The 10248-nt window shown below is 37.0% G+C and overlaps 1 protein-coding gene across 1 annotated transcript in view; it reads left to right on the top strand.

Moving 5' to 3' along the window:
• LOC146600354 (adhesion G protein-coupled receptor A3-like) overlaps nt 1-10248 on the top strand; it is a 219806-nt gene that overhangs the window by 29947 nt on the left and 179611 nt on the right. Inside the window, exon 2 of the mRNA XM_085325737.1 lies at nt 9802-9873. The gene's annotated coding sequence lies outside the window, so the exon portion shown is untranslated. The remainder of the gene's footprint in view (nt 1-9801; nt 9874-10248) is intronic.

The following is a 10248-nucleotide window of genomic DNA, read 5'->3' as shown; positions in this document are numbered from 1 at the left end:
TCTGGTCCTGTGACTTGTGAGTCACTTTCTTTGGAAAAAAAAAAAAAGAATTCCTCTGAGCTAAAAAGCTTATAGACAATTCTCCCATATTATGCCTTAAACCACTTCTTACTTCACTGTTGAACACTTAAACTTTACAGGATTTCCGTGTAATTACTGTTCATTTTATTCAGCCAACACCAGAACAATCGTAATTACTTTTTGCTTTTCTGGAAAAGCCTTCTGCTCTCATTGATGCTAGAAAGAATCCAGAGATTGTCCCAACCCCTGGGATTGTCTGGGCAATCATGAAGACCTGTTCTGAGTTTGTTTATTCCTGGAGATCGATGAGGGGGATAGTGAGGATACTGCAGTGCTCCCCCGTCTACCTCCCATCACCAATTAATGAACGACTGCAGCTCTCGCCATATTTTGTATGCAGTAGGTGACTATGGTTTTGTGATACTGTTTGTTAAGATGAATTCTTACTTTTTTTAATGAAACAGAAGCATACACAGAAACAGTATATGGGCTGAAAGAGGGAGGTCATTTTTGATATTTTATAATTGAATCATGTTAGTTAATTTTTAGAAGTTTTCTACTGTATTACGAAGTCATTAGGGTAAATAAACATTATAGGAAAGATGATTTTTATTATATCAGTTTAGTGAAGTATCTTATTTTTGGCCTAGAACTACCCTAAGATTATTTAGGGGTCATCTGCAAAAATGCTTGTCTTTCCCTTACGGATAAGAGTGGAATTCTTTCTTCTTTTCTTTGGATGTTTTAAGCCACAGAAGACAATATTTCTCTGAAGTTTGAATTCCATGTCAATAAAGAGTCGCTTATATTCTTCCAAGTTAGTAGTGGTTCAATAATAGAGGAAGAATCTAGCTTTTCCTTAAAAAAGAAAATACCATAATATWAAAAAGAAATTTCCATGATACAGTAATTTGTATGTTTTAGATGTCTCATAGCTTAAAGGAAAACAAAACTCAAGTTCATTATCCTAATACTTCTGTTAATTTAGTATAAAATGCCTATCTCTCTAGTTATTGTGGAAAATGAATTCAGATATACTTCTGAAAATATAAAATGAATTCYTAATATCCCATATGAAAAAATGTGATTATGTTGTTAAAGAGTGACTCAAAGTTTGAAATTTGACCAAAGAATATTAAATATATGTTGCTGGAAATGTGTAATAGGCAAATAAATGCAGTCTTAGAATATGGAATAACAATTCTTATAGTGGGGTTAAATCTTTTCCAGCAGAAGCTAACTCTTRCTTTCTCTGTATTTATTTTACATTTCATTTGGTCTATGTACTTCTTTAAAAAAAAAATTTGTTATGAAGGAAAAAAATGCTGAGGATACTTYTGCCCTACTTCTCTGCTTTCTGTGCAAATAGTTTTCTCACATGTTAGAGTTCTGCTCAGAACTGATTTTTTTTTTTTTCCTCCCACCTCGACGATCAGCCGTTGTCAAAGAGCCCGTGTCAAGAGCCCTAACCCGTGTCGAACTGCCTGCAAGGCAGGAGCGCACAGGGAAATCCCAGTGCGTGTAAGAGTTAAGGAAGCCTCTGGCTCTTTGCAGCCACCAAAGGTTTCCGTGCAGAGCCAGCCAGGCCCCCGGCSCTCGCTGCGTCTTTCTGAAGGGTAAATCCCGGAGGGGGCCAGCATAGGGCTGTCGGGGAGGGAAACACCTGACGGGTGCAAGGTTGCTCACAGAGCTGACAAACCTTTTAAAAATGGCCCGCAAGGATATGGTTACGGATAGACGCTGCTTCTGCGGCCGTGGTCGGCTTTATGCCAGGTCTCTCCCTCTGCGTCAGCGCTCACAGAGCTGGTCCCGCAGCGTCGCCTGCAAAGCTGGGTAGGTCGAGATGCACCTCAGGTGCTTCTCTGGGCAGGTAACGCTTCTGACCTCGCTCGCGCTCCCGCCCTGCGGAGCTCATCCTGGGCTCCTTCTGCCGCGCGGCACCGCTCTTCCGTCTAGGCTCTCCGAGGTACCGCGCTCCGGCTGGTGAGGCAGTGCTTCTGCACGCGCGCAGCCGGTAGCTTTTAGAGCTTACGTAAATATCTGGAAAAGCCTCAGTGGTTTTTCTTTATTAGAAACTGCATTTCATTTTGAGCCATCGATCACAAAATGTTAAACTAAAGGTAGATACTAAACTTTTTGCATCCTTGTTGCAAATTTTGATTGATTGGCATTGTATTTAGAACTCAAGTAGAATTTATACAGGGTAAATTAATCATTAAAAATATGCAAACTAGAAAATGTTATTTTCTGATACATACGTGTAGAGAAATGTTCAACAAAAACATTTCTCTGAATGTCTGTCCTATTTTACCAAGCTTTTTGCTCACCTTTGCTTCTTTGGTATATTGCTCCTTCAATTAAAATGCTGTGATTTTGTGTAGTTCTACAAACTTTATGTTCTTGCTATATTATTATTACAATTAGAATGAATACGCTGTAACATTCTTTGAGGACTTTGAGTGAGGAAGCGTTTACCTCTGCCCTTTTTCAGCTACGATTGTTGACACTTGTTTAACGTTTTTAGACTTGTTCCATTCCTAAATGATGAAAGCTGCAAAGTTACCGAAGCACACTTGCTGCCAATGAGTCATCATCGTTGAATAAAATAGTATCAGTTTATGCAGTGACCATTTTGTTGTTCTATACATCTTTATTGCCATCAAAAATGACAGGTTTGAAACTTCTGATCGTACCTTCAGGAAGCAGCAGGTATCTTTTTGCCTCTTCTTCAGGTTGTTCTGTCCTAGGTAGTCAACCAGTAATGGGTCATGATTTGGGTGAGACTTTTTTTTTACTAAAAGAAAGCTAAGGGGAAAAGCATAGTCAAGGAGAGCATCAATATGTTAAAAACAAAACAAAACCCCTACCTCCCCAGCACCACTGTCACCACTGTCTAGCTTCTGTGTCTGCAAAGCACAATTATTTTCTATGTACTTAGTATCTTGTGGGAATGCTTTTAATCTAAATAAGGATTTATCTGTCTCTCTTGGAACTTAACCTCAACACAGTCATAACTTTTCCAAGTCCGGAAAGTAGATTAAACATCCACTTCTATCATGGAAAACAGCAAACAACAATAAGAGCTCAGGAGTTTCATAGGAACATTGTGTACTTTAGTTATTGATGATGATATCAAATAATGGATATAACTTACATCAAGACATCTGCCTGTTTCTGTGTCTCCAGTGTGTGATTAGCAATACAGTCACCAGCAGTGGAGGTGAAAATATGTTTTCACAATATCCAGAGCATCAGAGTATAATAAGCAATGAGTCACTGGCTCCTGTACAGAAAGATGTGTTTAAAATGTCTTCATACATATTTTTCCAATATCGTCTTAATTCTTTGTTCCTGTATCCAAGACTGCTAACCCTGACAATCAATATTACGACTGCAGGAGGTGTATTAAATGTGGTCTTTCATCATTGGCTATGCCAGTTTCCTACCATGATCATGACGAGGTTTTAAAAGTGTATCTTTTTTAAGGGTCTTGATTCTGCCTTCATTTATTGGGTAAAACTTCCATTTAATTGAAACGTTTTGCATAAGAAAGAAGTGGAAGATGTGACCATATATTTTTTTCTGTTGTTGTTTCATAGTAATATGCAAAATGTGGAAAGCCAGTCATATTTCACTGGTATTTGGCATCTGCTCAACAACTGATTGCTCTTCTCAGAGCTTTTTTGGAAAGTTTGCAGCACCATAATGACAGCTTTCTAAACACAGATGTCCTCTTGGTACAACCTATAATTTTTTATAAAAGATGTATCAATGTCAGGAATTTGAACGAAGTACTGGAATTAGTTGAACATTCTTGTTATGAATATGTATTCAGAATATCTACAGTACATGGAGTGGCAATAGGGGGAAGAGTCTGCAGTGTCTGAAGGCATATATTTTAGTACAAAATGCCCCAAATGTTTGCATGTAGTTTAAGATAAATTGATTCTTTTGTTAATGGAATGTCTATATTTTAATAATTTTCCCACAATATGTTCTACTATATGAATGCATACTGTGAACCTGAAGCATCAAGAATCTCAAGAACATATTTAGGTAATCAGAGATTTGGCTACAGAAGGTATGTAAGAGCCGAGAGGCCTGGAATAGCTATTAAATGTTCTTATAAAGTCCCATTAGTAGCCGCCTTCTCACATTTCATTTCTATCTCAGCTAAGCTATCAAGAAATGAGTATTTCAAACACAGATTTCCCCTCCTTAAGTTAGCTGTCTTTGTTGAAGTAACTCCTTTTTAGTGCTATTAGTAAGTAAAAAAGTTAAAAGATTAATGTGCAAGGTGATTAAACGCTCAGCAGCTTGTGGTATTTAGTAAAAGTTCTTGTACATTTTCACTTGTGGACTGTTACTTGCATACACAGGCAAATTACATACATGGTGGTAGGAAGATAGTGCCAAATGTTTATTATATGTAATTTATGTAAGTTCAGACTTGTAAGTGAAAAGGAAACACTCCTCTGGTAACTTATACTAACCATTTTGGATTATTTTTAATGATAACAGAGTCTGTTCTGTGTTGTTCTGTTTCCTATTCATGTCTAGTAAGATCAGAGTACTTACACCTAACAGCTTTAATAAGATTAGGGCAAACATAACATTTCAGTACATATTGTAGTAACTTTTTGCATCAGCTGTGCAGCCTCAGTATAAATGCTGCAGTTATTTCAACTAGAGCTAGCTTCACGTAGTTTCCATCTATCTGTAATTGTAACAGAAGTTTGGTTTTGGTTTATTTTCGGGTCATGCCACTAGATACATACACCCACACCACTAATGACACGTCATTCAGATTCAGAATAGATACTTTAAGTTAGAATGCTCCGTCAGAAATGATGCAAAACCATAAATGTTAGTTATAAAATGCTTTTTCATATTTTTTTTTTTAACTGGGTCCTGCTATGGTCATTCAATACTGTGATTCTGGGGTTCGTTCTTTTTTTTTCTGTTGATGACAAAATCACTTGCATAGTATGTGTGTGTACGTGCATGTGTGTGGCCCAGCCTGGGCTCTTGCTTTGCATGCCACGGATCATGACCTTTTGCCAAGCCTCAGCAGTAGTTCTTGGGAAAAAAATGTAAACATACAACCAAATTTACCCTGGTTTCTTTATTTAGTTCAGTGAAAGTTGATGCTCATTGCTATAAGTCTTCAATGTAACAAACTCTTTGGTAAATTAAAAAATGAGAAATGCTACTTTAGTATTTCAGTGACACTAATTTTGTAAAAAAAAAAAAAAAAAAAATAGAAGTGGGAAGCAAGAAAACAGATTATTCTAGTATAGAAACAAGAATTGTAAGTGATTAACAATTTTACTCATTTTATTTATTTTCATCACATTTTAGTCTTCAGAGAGGGACAGGGGTCTTTAAAAAGAGACAGAGAAGAAAACACACCTATTATGTTAAGCTAGAAGTATATGGAATCGTTATGGAGTAATACTTATTACCAAGAAAGTGCCAGGATTGTGGGTAGCGTAATCATGTACAATTTTCTGAGACTATCCTTACTAAAATGACCTACCGAATTTAAATGTAATTTCCAAAATAAGGAGACCAGATGACTTAGCTTGTTTGGGACACTGCAATTGATTGACGCTTTTCCTTGCAACGGCCTGGCTTCCACTAACATTACCCTGGGCTTTTTTATTCCTCCAGATGATAGTTTTGGATTGCACTGTTTTTTCCTATGCTGTTACAAGTTATGAGGAAACAGAGCAGAGTTTTGATAAACTAGGACATAGAGATCCAAAACCTTTTACTTGCCTGATTGTTTTGACTGGCATTAAAACTCACCTGCCAACAATCTGCCGCTCATACAGATTCTTTTATAGTTGTCCTGAGCTGTTGGCCATAAGAGATGATCACTTCATCTAATTGCAACCTGCAAGTGCTCTTAGATGGGTTGGCAATTAACACAGAATATGTCTAATTGGTATATGGGTTACTGTCAGTTTTCCCTGCCTAATATGTGGATATTTGTGCTGACTAGGCCTCAAAGTGTTTTTGAGATGTATTCCAGTGTAAAACATGAAATGAATCAATATAGATCTTAGTGTCTACACTGGTGGGCTGGTGTTAAAAATAAATAGATAAATAAATAAAAGAAGCTTTAAGAATGCAGAAGTCCATGCAAAAGAGAACAGTGTCCTTTCCTCCTTTTCCAGTCAGGCTTATTTCTGCAGATTCCTACCTGAGTCATCATATATTTAACATTTTCTGCAAGCAAAAGGATTTAAGTTTCATTCATGAGGGTGTAGTCAGTCAGTCATGTTGCCCAGGGAAAACTAGGCCCTGATGGTTGGTATGAACAGTGCCAAAGCTAGACCGCATGGTTTAGTATGGATATATGGGTGCTAAAAGAAATGAGGCTTGGGCTGACACACACARTGAATGATCCTAAACCATCAAAGTAAAATATGATCATACTGATTAGTCTTTAACAAAGACACCAGTTTGTGTTTGCAGGTTGATCGGACTTTGGGGGAGGATGCAGAGACTGCAGTGGTTTTGTACTGACTTTTTTTTTTTTTTTTTTAATGGGAACGTAGGGGCAGGTGTGAGTTAGCTCTCTAAAGCAATTGTCACAACTTCCTGACCAAATAGAGACCAAAAGAAAACTTTACAATGTGTTTTGTTGATACCAAATGCCATCAGCTGTATTTCACTTGTAATTGTATCAACTCCTGGCACCTTTATCCAAAACCAGTATGTCACACAGAAGGGAAGAAAACTGCCCTGTCTGGGCTAGGTAAGCAGGAGAGGGCAGAGTAGTGGCAAGAAGACAACTGGAGACCATAATTCCTCCCTGTTGCCCGCTGGGACTTCTTACATCCCTTGGCCAGATGGTCCCTGAGAAGCCACTCGAGCACAAATCTCTACGCCTCTATTTCTGCTGCTGTTGTAACTGTGCTTACTTGATTTGCACAAGAGAGAACTTAGACCTGTGCCTAAAATTAGTTATTGACTGTAACTTTCTCCTTAATATTTAAATTGACATCTAGGTCCTTCCCCAAGCTATGCCCCTTGCTGCCCCCTGGATCTGTCTCTTGACTGACAGTTCTTTTTCTCTCTTCCCTCCTCTGTGCACCCTTTTGCTCTCCCTGTTGGTTTTCTCAGGCCCTGGTGAATTTTATGGGCTTTTTCCCTTTCCGGAGCAGTGCAGGCACACGTACCTCTGTATTGCACAGCAGCAGGGAAAAAGAAACATTTCTGGGGTTTTATGCTTTTTACTGGCTTAGCAACTAGCAAGGCACAGCCACAGCAGCTCAAGCAAATAGGACAGACCTATGCCATGTAATACATATTCCTGAAATTCATACATGCATGAATTCATGCATCATTATTTAGAAGTTATGTCAGTGCTGGATCAACTGGAATAGATCAGTGCATTTTTAATGCGTCTTGTAATACTGTAATATTTCTGTTGGGCTGAGATATGTTATTGAGTTAGTGTGTTTTATTTGTATAATGAACTGGATAGTGGTTATCAGTTAAAGTAGTTACTGAAAATAGGAACTATAAAATATCTTAAACTAAGGAAAAAACAGTAAGAAACTAAACTACTGGCTTTTAGAAAGACATGGCTAGCAAATTAGCTAATATGTTTCGTTGCTTTACGGATCCTTGTTACTTCAGATTAAGTAATCGTAGAACCTATTAATAAGTAAACCTGTATGGCTTTGCAGTACTTGTGTTCTAGAAAGACTCAAAGTATAGCCTACTGATTGCAGTTTTAAATACATAGTTCCCTTCTCACCTTTCTTTTGTTTTTTTCCCAGTAATGTCACAACATCAGGTGAAACGTACTCATGATGAAAGCACCGTAGAGCAAACTAGAACAAAGACTGAAAGCTAATCTAAACGTATCGGATAGGTGACATTGCGATACACGATCATTTTTGTGAACACAGGCGTGAAAACAAAATGCAGATTGTTCAGTTAAAAATTACAGTTCAGTGAGATTTCAATTTACTCAAATATCATTTTTAGTTAAGTAGCTTTTCTGGATTAATAATAAGCAATGTCAGCAAATGTTCATTTTCAAGATTCTACTTGCAGCTCTGTTAATAAATTTTCATGTTAAGTTCTACAGAAATTTCAGTCTTACCACTTCCTTGCTCTGTGCATAGCAAAAAATAATTGATGAAAAAAAATATTCTTAAAAATGAATTATAGTTAACCCTAAATAGTGTATTTGTGAATAATGGTATAAATATGGAAGTGTTCAGTTCTTAGATGTGTATCACACCTTGAAGAGTATGCTGCATAAACTTTGACCTTGGTAATCCTTAACAAATACTGTGATTATCTCGAACCTAGTCTACAGCTAATTTTTTTACAACTTCAGTGACTGACTGTCTAGACACACTTTTCAAGCTGAGATGGTAAGGACTTAAAGGTTTTTTCCATCAAAACTGTAGTCTCATTCTGCTGTGTATTCATAGCTCTGCATTTCTTTATATATAAAGATAAAACTTGTACATAGAAGTCAAGATGTCTTGTCACCTTCTTAAGGATTTTAAGTGTTATGTGATTTGATCTTTTGCGTGTCTGACTGAGAACTTTGCTAGAGAGAACACTCATCAAAGTCATCACTAAAATAAAGCAGTTTTGACATATAACAAATAGTATTTCAAAGATCTGCAAAATGACTAGCAAAATACAGACTAGCAATATACAAAGATATTTATTTATGATTTGGAATCAATTTAACTTTGAAATTCATATATATCCTAGTGTGGACCAGACATCTGGAATGAAACCTTGCCATTTTGAAGGCAGCCACATCTCAGTGGGACCCAGATTTCACCTAGTATGCATTTTATCTGCAGTAAAATAGAAAGTTATAAATAAGGAGACTCATGCTGTTGATGCGTCCATACTTTGGTAGAGTCAGTGTGTGTGTGTGCTCTAATATACTGGAAGTGGCCAGTCTGAGAAACCCGGTGATGTTACTGAGCACCAGTCATTCCCTATGAATTGCAAACTGTTGAAGATGAACACTGACTCTGCAAGAATACGCAGCAGTTACCTCCTAGGCCTGCTTACCTAATGGCACTAAAAGGACTTCCTCAGCGTTCACATCATGAAGAGTCTTAAGACAATTCAATAGTAAATCTCTGTGGGGACTGAACTGAGAGCAGTGTCATGGCCCCGAGCACTGTGCCAAGAGCGAATGAGCTTATTAATGCTAGTGAAATACTCTRTATCTGTACAGCAGCTGATCCTCTGGGTTGCCACCAAGTGCAAAATGAAGCACCTATCTGCCAAATACGAGAAACTGTGTATATGCCACGACGGAAAGCAGATCTCTCCCTTTATGTCTCATATGCCAGCTGCTTTGCCTGCATTAGGTGGGAATGAGAAATTTAATAAGTGTAAAGTGCACGGAACAATGAATAAGCAAACTAACATGCTCTTGCTTTGCTGACCCAATTATTTTATTCACTCATTGATTAAAACCTTGCCTTTCCTGAGGCAAGAATGGCTGGCAAGCTCATTTTGGAAATTACAAATAGGATAAGTATTAAAACAAACCATTTTAATTAACAGACTGTTTTTTAATGCCTAACCTTAATCTTCTTAGAAAAATATGTTTTCAGAAACTGCAAGTGATGTAATGTTTCTGGTATTACTATTTAAAATAAATTCATTAGTTAAGACAAAGGCTAAAATTGCATTACATTTCACACTTTTCATATGTAACAGAAGTACCGTATGTAAAAGTGATAATTAATTGCTCCTCCTATTATGTTTCTCTAGCGATCTGAAGAATAACTTAATTAGCACAATTGAGCCTGGGGCCTTTCATGGACTTTCAGAACTGAAGCGCCTGTAAGTATTAATTCTATTTGAATTATCCTGAAAATTGGGTTTGTATGAACATTTCTGTCCTTGGGGAACTCAAATATGCCACCAAGGAATAATAACATAAGGACACTGGCTATAGAATAGAAAAACATACACTGTACTTTCTAAATTTACCAGGACTTTTGCTTATCTTTCTTTTTTTGGAATGTTATTAGTACATTTAAAATTACCAGTTTGTTTCTAGTAAATGTCCTAACAAGTACATCTAGAAAGCTTTAAAACATACATGAGTTATAACCTAGCAGACAATTTATTTCTACAGAAATTAAGCAGAAATAAAACCTAGTGGTTTAAATAAGAGGAAACACCATTTTTGCTATAGTAAGTTTTTTAAGTATG

The sequence above is a fragment of the Rhea americana genome, unplaced genomic scaffold, assembly GCF_003343005.1.
Source record: "Rhea americana isolate MKP2758 unplaced genomic scaffold, rheAme1 scaffold_122, whole genome shotgun sequence".
Lineage (NCBI taxonomy): Eukaryota > Metazoa > Chordata > Aves > Rheiformes > Rheidae > Rhea > Rhea americana.
Note: the sequence above shows the minus strand (reverse complement) of the source record. Positions and strands in the feature narration are given on the sequence as shown.